Raw genomic sequence first — 12,318 nt, forward strand, 5'->3', positions numbered from 1 at the left:
TTCCTCCACAGGAGATGCTCAAACACATTTCTCTCTCAGTCTCTGTGAAGTCCCTGAGTCCTGGTGTGCACAAGGTTTGTTTGAGCCCTATTAGCGTGTCTGGCAGGAATGGGGTTTGATTCTAAACGCAAATTTGCCCCTCCCACCATCTTGCTAGGGCTTCTCCTTTGCCCTTGGATGTGGGGTATCTCCTCACAGTCGCTCCAGCGCCTACCATCTTACTGGGGTTTCTCTGACCTTGGATGTGGGTTAGCTCCTCATGGCTGGTCCAGTGAAGCACAGCTGCCGCTCCTGACCTTGAACGTGGAGTATCTCCTCACGACTGCTGCTCCTGACCTTGTACGTGGGGTATCTCCTCTCGGCCGCCCCAGCGCCACGCAGCCACCACTCACCACTCCAAAGGCATAAAAGTTAGGAATCATGAAGGTGTTTGTTGTTTGTATCCAGGGAGTCATGTCACCTGCAAATTAGGAAGCTGTGTTTTCTACTCGGGACCCCTTCTTCCCGAATTACCAACTCCCTCATCACCCACTGTGCTCTTAAATAATTAATATTCATAGCCACAAGAAGTAAAATCTGTAAAATAGTCTTTTTGTAACCTAGACCACAGAAAGAGAAGAGATTCATGATCTGTAAATGCAGCTTTATTAAAGAGTGAAAGTGAAAATTGCTCAGTCCTGTCAGACTCTACTGGAGTCGGTAGCCTTTCCCTTCTCCAGGGGATCTTCCCAACCCAGGGGTCGAACCCAGGTCTCCCGCATTGCAGGCGGATTCTTTCCCAGCTGAGCCACAAGGGAAGCAGCTTTATTAAATGCAGTTGTGAAATATCTGATGTTTCTAGTTTGTCCTGTCTCTACAGAGGGCTGTCTCTGCCTCTCCTGAAACAGTTGGTCCTTGTAGCAGATGACCACTGAACAACTGGGAGAGAACAATGAAGGATGCTCTGATCCATGAACAGTTATACTATGAAAAAGTACCGCAGGAAAATAAGAAAAAAATCATAGTTAAACTCACCTTAGAGCGTCTCCCTGGAATGAAAAGCTTCTTACAGAAGAACAAGCACATTAGCAAAATTAACTATCACTGTTGATAAGTAACCATATCAATGCACTTCATATGCATTATCTCATTTAATTTTTGTGATATTTCTATGAACTAAAGTGTAATTTTATCTTTATTTTACAGAAGAAAAAAATAAAATTACACATCTAGTAAGTGATGGAGTTGGGGCTCAAATGCTACATGTTCTGACTGCAGAATTTTCCCTGTCAGTTTTTTGACAATCCACTGTAGACCTCCTTGGGTCAGCTTGCAGTCTTCCCAGGTTTATTTATATTACATTATCTTCAAGGCTCAGAAAATCTTGCAGTGTGGGGTTTCTTGTTCAAGTTGAGAATGCTTCTTATAATGGTTTACTGAGGTAATCAATTTGGGAATGAGCCATAGAACAAAGACGGGCTTCCCAGGTAGTGTTAGTGGTAAAGTACCCATCTGCCAATGCAGGAGACATAAGAAATGTGGGTTCGATCCTTGGGTTGAGAAGATCCCTGGAGGAGGGCATAGCAACCCACTCCAATATTCTTGCCTGGAGAATCCCATGGACAAAGGAGCCTGGTGGGCTGTAGTCCATGGTGTCTCAAAGAGATGGACAGGCTAACTGAATGACTTAGCACTCATGCCCACTAGGCGGGGATGAACCCACCTGGTGCCTTTATAACAAAGGATATTTAAAGATTGGAGGGTGGGCTCAAGTTGTGGGGGGTGAATAAGGAAAGAAGGGAGAGAGAATTAATTTTTCTGGTCTCTGACCTTAGTCTTCAAAGGTTATGTGAAGAGGACCTTAAAGAAAGCCAGAAAGGGACTGTGAAGTCCTCTTGACTTCTTACTGGATTCCTATGTCTGAACTAACTCACAACCCTTAGGAATTGTTTTTTTTTTCCTTGTAGCTACACAATTAATTAAAGAAATATCCACCTCCATCCTAATGGATTTCCCTTAAACGTTAAGAAAATTCCTGGGTAGGAATCTGTATCCCCCAAATGCCACCCCCACTCAAAAGCCCACATGGTGGTCTACTTTGGGGACTTGGGGGGAAGGTCAAGAAGAGGAACTATCTTCATGTTCTCCAGCTCTGCTCCTCATCTTTTTCTCTAGTTTTGCCCTCTGGCTCTGACTTGAAAAGATGGTCATTGTAGGAAGGAATCAGAGTTCCAGTGTTTTGTTCTAATGAGCTTATGGATGGGAAGTGAAACTGTGGAAACATTCTGAATACAGAGACTCAAGATGGGCCATAAATCAAATTTATCTGTCATGATTCCAGATTTTATGTGTATGACTGAAAAGAAACTTGTCTGACTTGATCAAATCTGAATCTATCTAGGGATTTCTAGGGACATGGATGTGTGAGGTAGTAAATAAATTTTGCTTTACTTCAAGAAACAATGTGGAAAAAGAAGGGGCCAATTAGATCAGATGTGGGATTTCTGAGATTAGACCTGTGCTTAGCATCGTTCTGACTGGTTGGATGACTTGTTGGGTGGAAGGAAGAAATGGCAATGTTTTGCCTCACTGGTGTTTGATTAAGTAATTAAGCAGTATTGTTAGAAAATATCGGGGAAAAGAAAAGAAAATATTGGGTCATTTTCCCTCAATAGAATGATCTAAACTTTCTACAGAATGGACTTCCTTTTTATTGGGAGAATACAAGATGGAAAATGATTGATTGTGGCTGTAACTTCTGTGTTAATATCATTAAATGAAAGCCATTTCAAAACACTGTGTTGATGTGTCCGATTCTTTGATACCTAGTTTGTCTTCAAATCATCTTTGGGGGAATTGATTTTGTTATATTAACACATGCATTATGCAATGTAGAATTAATGTCTATAAAATTGAAATTGGAAAATAGTACCTTACTTCATATTAACAATCTCATTGTCAGAACTTTGAATAGAAGGAATCATCACTCACAAGGTTTGATTTAAAGAGTGATGACTAATCTCAGGTGTTTTTTTTTTAACATCTGAAATTGGAATCATTTAATTCAACTTGCATTTAGGGAATATCTAATATGTGCACTGTACTTGGAGAGAGAGACACAGAAAATACTTACATTTTAGTTTGGTGAGTTCCATAATAAGATATGTTTTAAGATTTATTTGTGCAGAAGTAAGGAAAGAATTACTTGAGCCTAAGGGCAGGTAGAAAAGCAGTTGAGTGGAAAAGCCTTGAAGAGTCGGAAAAGGAGCAGCAGAGATAGTTTGGGGTGGTGGGGGGAAGACACGTGGAAACATGAAGACAGGCTGTTGGGCAGGTCTTGACATTTCTTGATGAGCAGTTCCTCAAAACACACTACATGTGAAATGTGAAAGTGAAGTCGATCAGTCGTGTCCAACTCTTTGTGACCCCATGGACGGTAGCCCACCAGGCTCCTCCATCCATGGAATTTTCCAGGCAAGAATACTGGAGTGGGTTGCCATTTCCTTCTCCAGGGGATCTCCCCTACCCAGGGATCAAACCCGGGGCTCCTGTATTGCAGGCAGATGCTTTACCTGTCTGAGCCACAAGGGAGCTGACTCTACATGTGACGTGTCCAGGTAACTAATTCTGCTTCTTCAACATTATGATGCTGAGGAAGAAGGTCACTTGAGACACATATATTCCACACATGTTTCCCTTAAGAAGACAATTGCCACTCAGTGGTGGACTTACTGGGGCTTCCCTGGTGGCTCAGATGGTAAAGAATCCACCTGCAGTGCCGGAGACCCTGGTTTGATCCTTGGGTCGGAAGATACCCTGGAGAAGGGAATGGCAACCCACTCCAGTATTCTTGCCTGGAGAATCCCCATGGACAGAGGAGCCTGGCGGGCTACAGTCTTTACTGTGAAGCCTGTGTTTCAGAGTCCCTTATTTGCATGAGATCCCCCCAAAATTGCGTACTTAATTTTCTATTAGTAATTTCATATTATTTCTTTTGAAGGGGAAATCCCATGTTATAGAAACTCCAGATTGCACAAAAAAATGATAGGTCCCTGTGTGTGTGTGTGTCGTGTTGTCGCTCAGTCGTGTCCGAATCTTTGTGACCCCATGGACTGTAGCCCACCAGGCTCCTCTGCCCATGGGATTTTCCAGGCAAGAATGCTGGAGTGGGTTGCCATTTCCTTCTCCAGGGGATCTTCCCAACCCAGGGATCGAACCTGGGTCTCCCGCATAGCAGGCAGACGCTTTACCCTCTAAGCCACCAGGGAAACCCCTAGCTACCACTTATTGAATAGTGTATCCATTAGGGTCCAGTCAGGACACGTAAACCACAAGTAATTTGACTAGGGACCACGTAAAACAGACATTTGGGGCTTCCCACGTGACTCAGTGAGTAAAGAATCTGCCTGCAATGCAGGAGACACAGGCAGCAATGCAGGAGACACAGGCAGACACCAGTTCGATCCCCGGATCCAGAAGATCGCCTGGAGGAGGGCATGACAAACCACTCCAGTATTCTTGCCTGGAGAATCCCAAGGACCCAGGAACCTGGCATGCTACGGTCCATGGGATCACAAAGAGTCAGACATGACCGAAGGGACTGAGCATGCATGCTTGCAATATAGACATGTATTAACTGGAACAGGGAATTAGAGTGATGGGAATTGCCTAGTAAAGGGTAAAAAGAACTGTTGAGAATCAAAGAAGGGCAGATACAGGGGGCACCCACTGAAGGCTACAGAGAGCACCAGCGAAGGAACAAATCTGGAAAAGCCTGCTGCTGCCATCACCCCCTCATCTCAGAACTGAAATCCAGCTTCACTGGAGGAGGCATGGCTGAGGCTTCCTGGGCGAGCTCTGTGCAAAGCTCCCGGAGGGGGTCCCAGGGAAGGCTCTTACGGAAAGTGCCAAGCCAGTGGCCCTCCACAGAGAAGCGCTCCTAGGGAGTGTGGGGAAGACCATGCGTGGGAGGTGCCAGGTACTGGTGGCCAGCTAGCGCTGCGGCAGGGGGGCCTGTGAAAGCTTCATCTACTGCAGGAGCAGACCCAGAGCGGTACCTGCAACCAGGAGGCAGAGCCCCTTCCTACCCTAATGTCCTCCCAGCACCCTCTGTGACAAAGTTACAATTTTATCATTATGCAAGCTGCAAAGGTTATATATAAGATCCAGTTTGATTATTGCCAAGCAAAGAATACAGGGTACATTTAGATCTCAGAAGCAATCCACTGGTAACTGGAACCTTTCTGCCTGTGTTAACAAGGTGGCTCAGGGCTTCCCTGGTGGCTCAGAAGGTGAAGTATCTGCCTGCCATGCAGGAGACCCGGGTTCAATCCCTAGGTCGGGGAGATCCCCTGGAGAAGGGCATGGCAACCCACTCCAGTATTCTTGCCTGGGAAATCCCATGGATGGAGGAGCCTGGCAGACTACGGTCCACAGGATCACAGAGAGTCAGACATGATTGAGCGACTTAACATATACCTGAACTCGTTCTCTTTGGACAAGATCTTGTATGTCCCACGTATGTTTTCCTGGCATGAGGCACTGCTGGCGTCTTAGTCTGTCTGGGCTGCTGTAACAGAAATGCCACAGACTGAGTGGAATATAAACACCATTTACTTCTCATAGTTCTGGAGGCTGGGAAGTCCAAGATCAAAGGGTTGGCAGATTCAGTGTCTGGTGAGAACCCACCTCCAGGTTCATAGATGAGCTGTACTATGTCCTCAAATGGCAGGAGGGGAAAGGAGCTCTGTGGTCTTTTTTTTTTTTAAGATTTTTTCAAATTAATCATTTTATTTAACTTGGATGAACTTGTGGGATCTTAGTTTTCTGACCAGGGATTGAACTGATGCCTCGGCCGTGAAAGCAGAGTCCTAACCACTGGACCATCAGGGAATTCCCTGGGGTCTCTTTTATAAGGTAGTGATCTTATTTCTAGTCAACCCTAAAGGAAATCAATCCTGAATATTCACTGGATGGAATGAGGTGGAAGCTCCAATACTTTGGCCATTTGATGCAAAGAGCTGATTCATTGGAAAGACCCTGATGCTGGGTAAGATTGAAGGCAAAAGAAAAGGGTGGCAGAGGATGAGATGGTTTAGATAGCATTACTGACTCAGTGGATGTGAATCTGAGCAAACTCCCGGAGATGGTGAAGGACAGGGAAGCCTGGCGTGCTACAGTCCATGGGGTCGCAAAGAGTCAGACAGGACTCAACAAGTGAACAGCAATGAGAGTCTTATTTCTGAGAGCTGCACCTATGACCTCATCACATCCCCAGGGCTCCATGTCCAAATACCATCACGTTAGGGATTAGGTTGCAACCTTGGAATTTTGGTGGGACACATTCAATCTGTAGTGTCTTGTGAACCTAAGCTTTCTGACTGACAACAAAGCAGGGGTGAGGAAAACCACCAAAAACAATGCGGCATTTCCCAGAAGGTTTACTGAGAGAGGTCACCTGGAAGAGGCTAACAGAAGGGCCGCCAAAAGGTCTTGTCAGTCATTTTAGTTTCTGATCCTTTTCATCAGCAGTCACCCTTTAATCTCAGCAACAGAGATTTGTACTCGTCTTGAAATCTGGAAAACCCAAGACATGAATGAGGAGTGTAGCTGTTAAGAATTTAATTAAAACATTCCTTTTCTGTTGGGTTTAGCCTTTAAACTGTCACTCTCAAACTACTTATATTACTGTCTGTGAGCCCCTCTGGAAGGTTTAGACATCCATTGGCCTGAGGATCTGGGGCTTGTTTTTCCCTTAAGCATATGTGGCTGAGGCATGAATTGGAAAATATGATCTTGAAACAGGTTTGCGTCTAGGTTTAAAAAAATTAATTAGTTTGAAAGTTCAGAGTATATAGGGAATTTTTCTATCATAGATTGGTATTGAATATATTGAGTGCTATTACTGAGCTTTCCGCTAGATGACACTGTTGTTTCAATTTTATTTGCATTGATCTTAACTTTGCATTGCATTGATCTTAACTTTATTTGCATTGATCTTAACTTTCCTTTTTTTTTTTTTTTTTTTGGAGAAGGAAATGGCAATCCACTCCAGTGTTCTTGCCTGGAGAATCCCATGGACAGAGGAGCCTGGCAGACTACAGTCCACGGGGTCGCAAAGAGTCGGACACGACTGAGCGACTTCACTTCACTTAACTTCCTTTGGAATGAACTTTATGGCAAGCTGCTTCAAGAAATCATGTAGTTTCTGCTTCCAGGTAAAATATCTTCAGTATAGGGAAATCTAGCTTATTTAGAAATGTCTTCAGGGACACCACTTAAGTCCCCCTAAAGAAAGCTAAAGAACCTAGTTTTCTTTTCTATTAGACCTATATATATTTTGAATTTTTAAAAATATTTATTTACTTGGCAGTACATGGCCTTAGCTGCAGCATGCAGGTTCTTTAGTTGTGATAAGTGAACTCTTAGTTATGGCATGTGGGATCTAGTTCCCTGGTCAGGGATGGAACCTGGGCCCCCTGCATTGAGAGCGCAGAGTATTAGCCACTGGATGATCAGGAAAGACCCCAGACCTGTGTTTTGAAGATTGCTCTCTAAATACATTTCTTCTTTCTCTGTTCTCAATGGAGATGAAGAAAAACAGATTATCTTCATGTATATAAAAACCTTTCAAATATAGAAGACCAATATAAGATTGGTTTTGGGAAATTGCCTAGCCATCCAATAGTTAGGACTCTGTGCTTTCACTGCCAGGGCGTGGGTTCAATCCCTGGTTTGGGAACTAAGATCCCACAAACCTTGTGGGAGAAAAAAAGATTGGCTTTCACCTTTCTTTCCTTAAGGCAAAAATAATTTCTTTAAAATTTTTATTGCCTGTCTTTGTCATTTGTTCTGCCTAATTTTTTTGACGAGATTTGGAATCCGAATGGGATCCAAAATACTCCAAGGGCTTTGGACTTGTGTTCATGGCTGAATCACTTGTTAATTTCCCAAGGCTTCGGCAGTATGAGCTAAAAATAGTTTCTGGGGTTCTTAGAGAATAAAGCTAATTTTAGTTTAAGTGCTAAGTTGCTTCAGTCATGTCCAACTCTTTGCGACCCAGTGGACTGTGGCCCGTCAGCCTCCTCTGTCCATGGAGTTCTCCAGGCAAGAATACTGAAATGGGTTGCCATTTCCTCCTCCAGGGCATCTTCCCTACCCAGGGAGCGAACCCGTGTCTCTTTGGTCTTCTGCATTGGCAGGTGGGTTCTTTACCACTAGTACCACCTATGTCACCCTATTTCATTCTGTTGCTGATAGAGACTAGTGGTCTTGGGTGTTCAACTTTGATTTGTCCTGGCCAGACTATCCTCGAATCCACCATACTCCTTTCCACCTTTGGACCTTGTTATTCCCTCTACATGAGATGACTGCAACATCCCCACCCCATGCTCTTGTCACATCTTTGGTCTCAAGATCATTTCTCAGGAGTCTTGCTCTGTCCCTGCCAGCATCTGCTGCTCCTGTCGACCATGTGATGGATCTCAGATTTATCTCCTTAGCACCTTGCACTTCTTTCTTATAGAATTTTGCACCCACATAGTAATCTAATTATTCGCGACCATTTGTTTGGTGTCTTTACTTCTACCTCTTATTAGGTAAGGTAAGGTCTTTTTTTTTTTTTTTTTTAAACCTACAAGCCCCAGCCATTTCCTGGGGACACGGTGGACACATGGTAATAGCTGCTATTTTGACTAGTAGACTGATTTCTGATTTATTTTGCAGTCTTTTTTCCAAAGATACAATCTTTCTTAGAAGGGCAATTATCAGGAATCAGGAGGTAGACAGAAACATGGCTCATTCAAAACTCAAACAAGAAAACAGGGACATAGATGGGGAGGGAGAAGGCTGTAGTAACAGTTTGGTGAGGAAGGAAAAGCCTGATTTCAGACTCCGTACTGTGGGTAATTAAAACAATTGATGTGTTTTTAAAAAGAGAAATGATACAGTCAGGTGGTTGCAATTTATTTGGAATGTTGAATGTTTCATGAGGACAAAGACCATTTGTCCTCATAATTGTAGTAGTAATCTTGACATTGAACTTGCTCTTTCTGGCTGGTTGTAATTTCATTTCCAGCTGTTATTTTGAAAGTTATTTTACCATGGTTTGGAAGCCTTTTACACAAGTGTGGATGACATCCATGATGTTGACAATAACAACATAATAATATGTGTGGTTAGTACATCCTGTGTACAGGACACTGGGCTAGTCACATTATAAACATTATGTCAGTGAGCAGACTTTAGCATGCATAATAGTCACCTGGGTAGGAGGGGGGTGGTTTTTGTTAAAGGCTGATAAAACCTTACTCTCAGAGTTTCTGATTCAATAGGTGTGGGTGTAATGATAATTTTTGTGTTTCTGACAACATCCTCAGTTATGCTGATGTTGCTAGTCCAGACACCACACTTGGACTATTGCTGCATTATTTCATTTAATCATCAAGACAGCTATAAAAGAAAAGTGGTACTATCACTTCCTCTTTGTGCTCAGTTATGTCCTATTGTTTGTCACTGCATGGACTATAGCCCGCCAGGCTCCTCTGTCCATGGAATTTTCCAGGCCAGAATACTGCTGTGGGTTGTCATGCCCTCCTCCAGGAGATATAGATGAGGAAACCGAAGCTTTGAGAGATTCACTAACTTATCTGTAGTTGTAGATTTGCTAACTTATCTATACTGTACCAGGTGGCACAGTAATAAAGAATCCTCCTGCCAATGCAAGAGGTGTGAGAGACACATGTTTGATCCCTGGGTAGGGAAGATCCCCTGGAAGAGGAAATGGCAACCTGCACTAGTATTCTTGCCTGAAAAATTCCACGGACAGAGGAGCCTGGCGGGCTACAGTCCATGTGGTTGAAAAGAACTGGGCCCCACTGAGCAATTGAGCACAAGAGCTGTCAAAACATGTGTTCTAAAGCTGAACTTCCTACCCACTAAAGCAGTTGTTCTTAAACTTTGCATGCATCAGGATCACTGGAAGAGCTTTTTAAAAATTTCAAGTCCTTGAGTTCTACCTCTATCTAAATGAAGACACATCTCCTGGGCTAGGATGGGCTATATATTGTTTGAAACGCTTCTGGGGAGATTTCCAGGGCTCAGTGATTTTTGGAAGTAGTGTAATTGACTGCCCACTGTAATCTCTTGGGAGTTGAAAAGAGTACTGACATCTGGTCCCACCCCCAGATATTCTGATGTATTTGAGATAGGGTGTGGCTTGGGAATTGGGATTGTCGGAAGCTCCTGAGAAGTGTGGGTTGCACTTGAGAAGTGTGTGAAGTGCTGCACTGAGAGTCTGCCTCTTGAACTTGCCGTCTCATCTTTTTGAACCAAATGAATTTATTATGCAAAAGATGTTAAGGCAAGAGAAGACTCAAGAGCAGTCTTAAGCAGGAGGAGCTTTGGAGATACAAGCTGGGGTTAGGTGGTTCTGTTGTTTACCAACTCTGTTGTAACTTTGGGTAAGTCACCAAACATGTCCTAAGTCTCCCTTTTCTCATAGGTAAAATGAGAATAAGGATGTGACTACGTGCTCTACCAAGGCATCGTAATATTGTAAAAATTAAATGACATTATTTCTCTTTAAGTCTTGATGAACTGTTGAATACTAAACAAAGGTGACAGATAACTTTTGCCCTATTCAAAGAGAGATTTCTCACCAAGGATGCATCATAGCTGGTAATAAATAAGGCTTTTGATTTTTTTTTTCCATCTGCATCAGCCCTAATGTCTAGCTCATATTCAGGTAGTTATGTCAAAAACATTTTCTTGGATTTTTTTCCCTAACAAGCATAAACAGGGACGGAATCTTTTTTTATGTCATCTATAGGCTTTCCTGAAAACATCAAATTATGGGCAGGACTGATGTGTTGAGAACGCTTAGTGCCAGTTTATTGTGACTGGCTTATGGCTCATCACCATCTGAAAGGCCATCACAGAGGGAAAAAAAAGTCATTCACAGCCTAATTTAAATAAGGACCGCAACTTTGCAATGATGACAGACTGTGACAGTTTATAGGTTTTAGATGGTGACTCCTTCACTTTGTAAAAACAGATGAGCTTCCAGTGGACCTACAATTATTGCCACACACATTTGTGGATTTTGAAAGAGAAGTTGAGTGGACAGCTGCCATTTCAACCAGGTAGAGTTAGATAAATGAACATATCCATCAAGTAATGTTTTAAAAGAAATATCCTCCTTCTCTGTGGGAGGAGAGGGTGGGATGATTTGAGAGAATGGCATTGAAACATGTATATTACCATATGTGAAATAGATGACCAGTCCAAGTTTGATGCATGAAACAGGGCACTCAAAACTGATGCATTGGGATAACCCAGAGGGATGAGATGGGGAGGGAGGTGGGAGGGGGGCTCAGGACGGTGGGGGCGGGGGGCAGCGGGTGTGGGGGGGGTGCATGTACACCTGTGGCTGATTCATGTCAATGTATGGCAAAAACCACCACAGTATAGTAAAGTAATTAGCCTCCAATTTAAAAAAAAAAGAAAAGAAATATCAACAGCTTGTAGAGCTCCAAGTCCCTGAAGCCAGTTTTCCCATTTTAAAATTTGTATAATGTATCCTTGCGAAGAGGTGGAAAGTCACTAAGTGAAGCTGAAGGAATAATTCTAAGGATGGAATTGGGAAAACTGTAAATCCCTTTCTGTCTTCCTCATCCTCAGTACACAGGTACCATATTGAATCTGGAAAGTCAGAGGAACACAGTCTAGAGAGGTTGGTTGACAGAGAGAAGTAATGGTTAGAGTGAAAAAAGAAAAAAATTCCCTTTGTTTTTTTTTCCAAGGCTGAGCTCTAACCCCTTAAACTCCTTAGACAAAACCTTCTTCACATATGCAAACTATATCAACTAGAGTGGAGGGGCCATGTCTGCCCAGGAAGAGGGGAGTGGGGTCCTTTGAGTGAGGCAAGACCATCCCTTCCTTTGCCCTGGGAAACAAAGGAGGTTTCCAAAAGCAGTGAACAAAGTGAAAGTGTCAGTCACATCCAACTCTTTGCCAGCCTACCAGGCTTCCTCTGTCCATGGGATTTTCCGGGCAAGAATACTGGGGTGGGTCGCCATTACTTTCTCCAGGGCATCTTCCCAACCCAGAGATTGAACCCAGGTCTCCTGCATTGCAGGCAGATTCTTTACATCTGCGCCACCAGGGAAGCCCTTCCAGAAGGAGAGGGTAGATGATTCCCATTGCTCTGATGGAGAGGGAAGGTGGAAGATACAGAAGCAGACTAATAAGAACTACTATTTGCATAAATCTCTAGAATTAACAACATTTCTTTATTAAATTCTACCAAAAGACACCTTTATTTTAGGTCCTAACTCACTG

At 43.3% G+C, this 12,318-nt stretch overlaps 1 non-coding gene across 1 annotated transcript; it reads right to left on the minus strand.

Moving 5' to 3' along the window:
- Nucleotides 1-4,175: 4,175 nt before the first annotated feature.
- Nucleotides 4,176-4,247, minus strand: TRNAS-GCU (transfer RNA serine (anticodon GCU)). Its single transcript has one exon. It is a non-coding gene; the product is annotated as a tRNA-Ser (tRNA).
- Nucleotides 4,248-12,318: the final 8,071 nt, after the last annotated feature.

This window comes from Odocoileus virginianus, chromosome 8 (assembly GCF_023699985.2).
Source record: "Odocoileus virginianus isolate 20LAN1187 ecotype Illinois chromosome 8, Ovbor_1.2, whole genome shotgun sequence".
NCBI classification, from domain to species: Eukaryota; Metazoa; Chordata; class Mammalia; order Artiodactyla; family Cervidae; genus Odocoileus; species Odocoileus virginianus.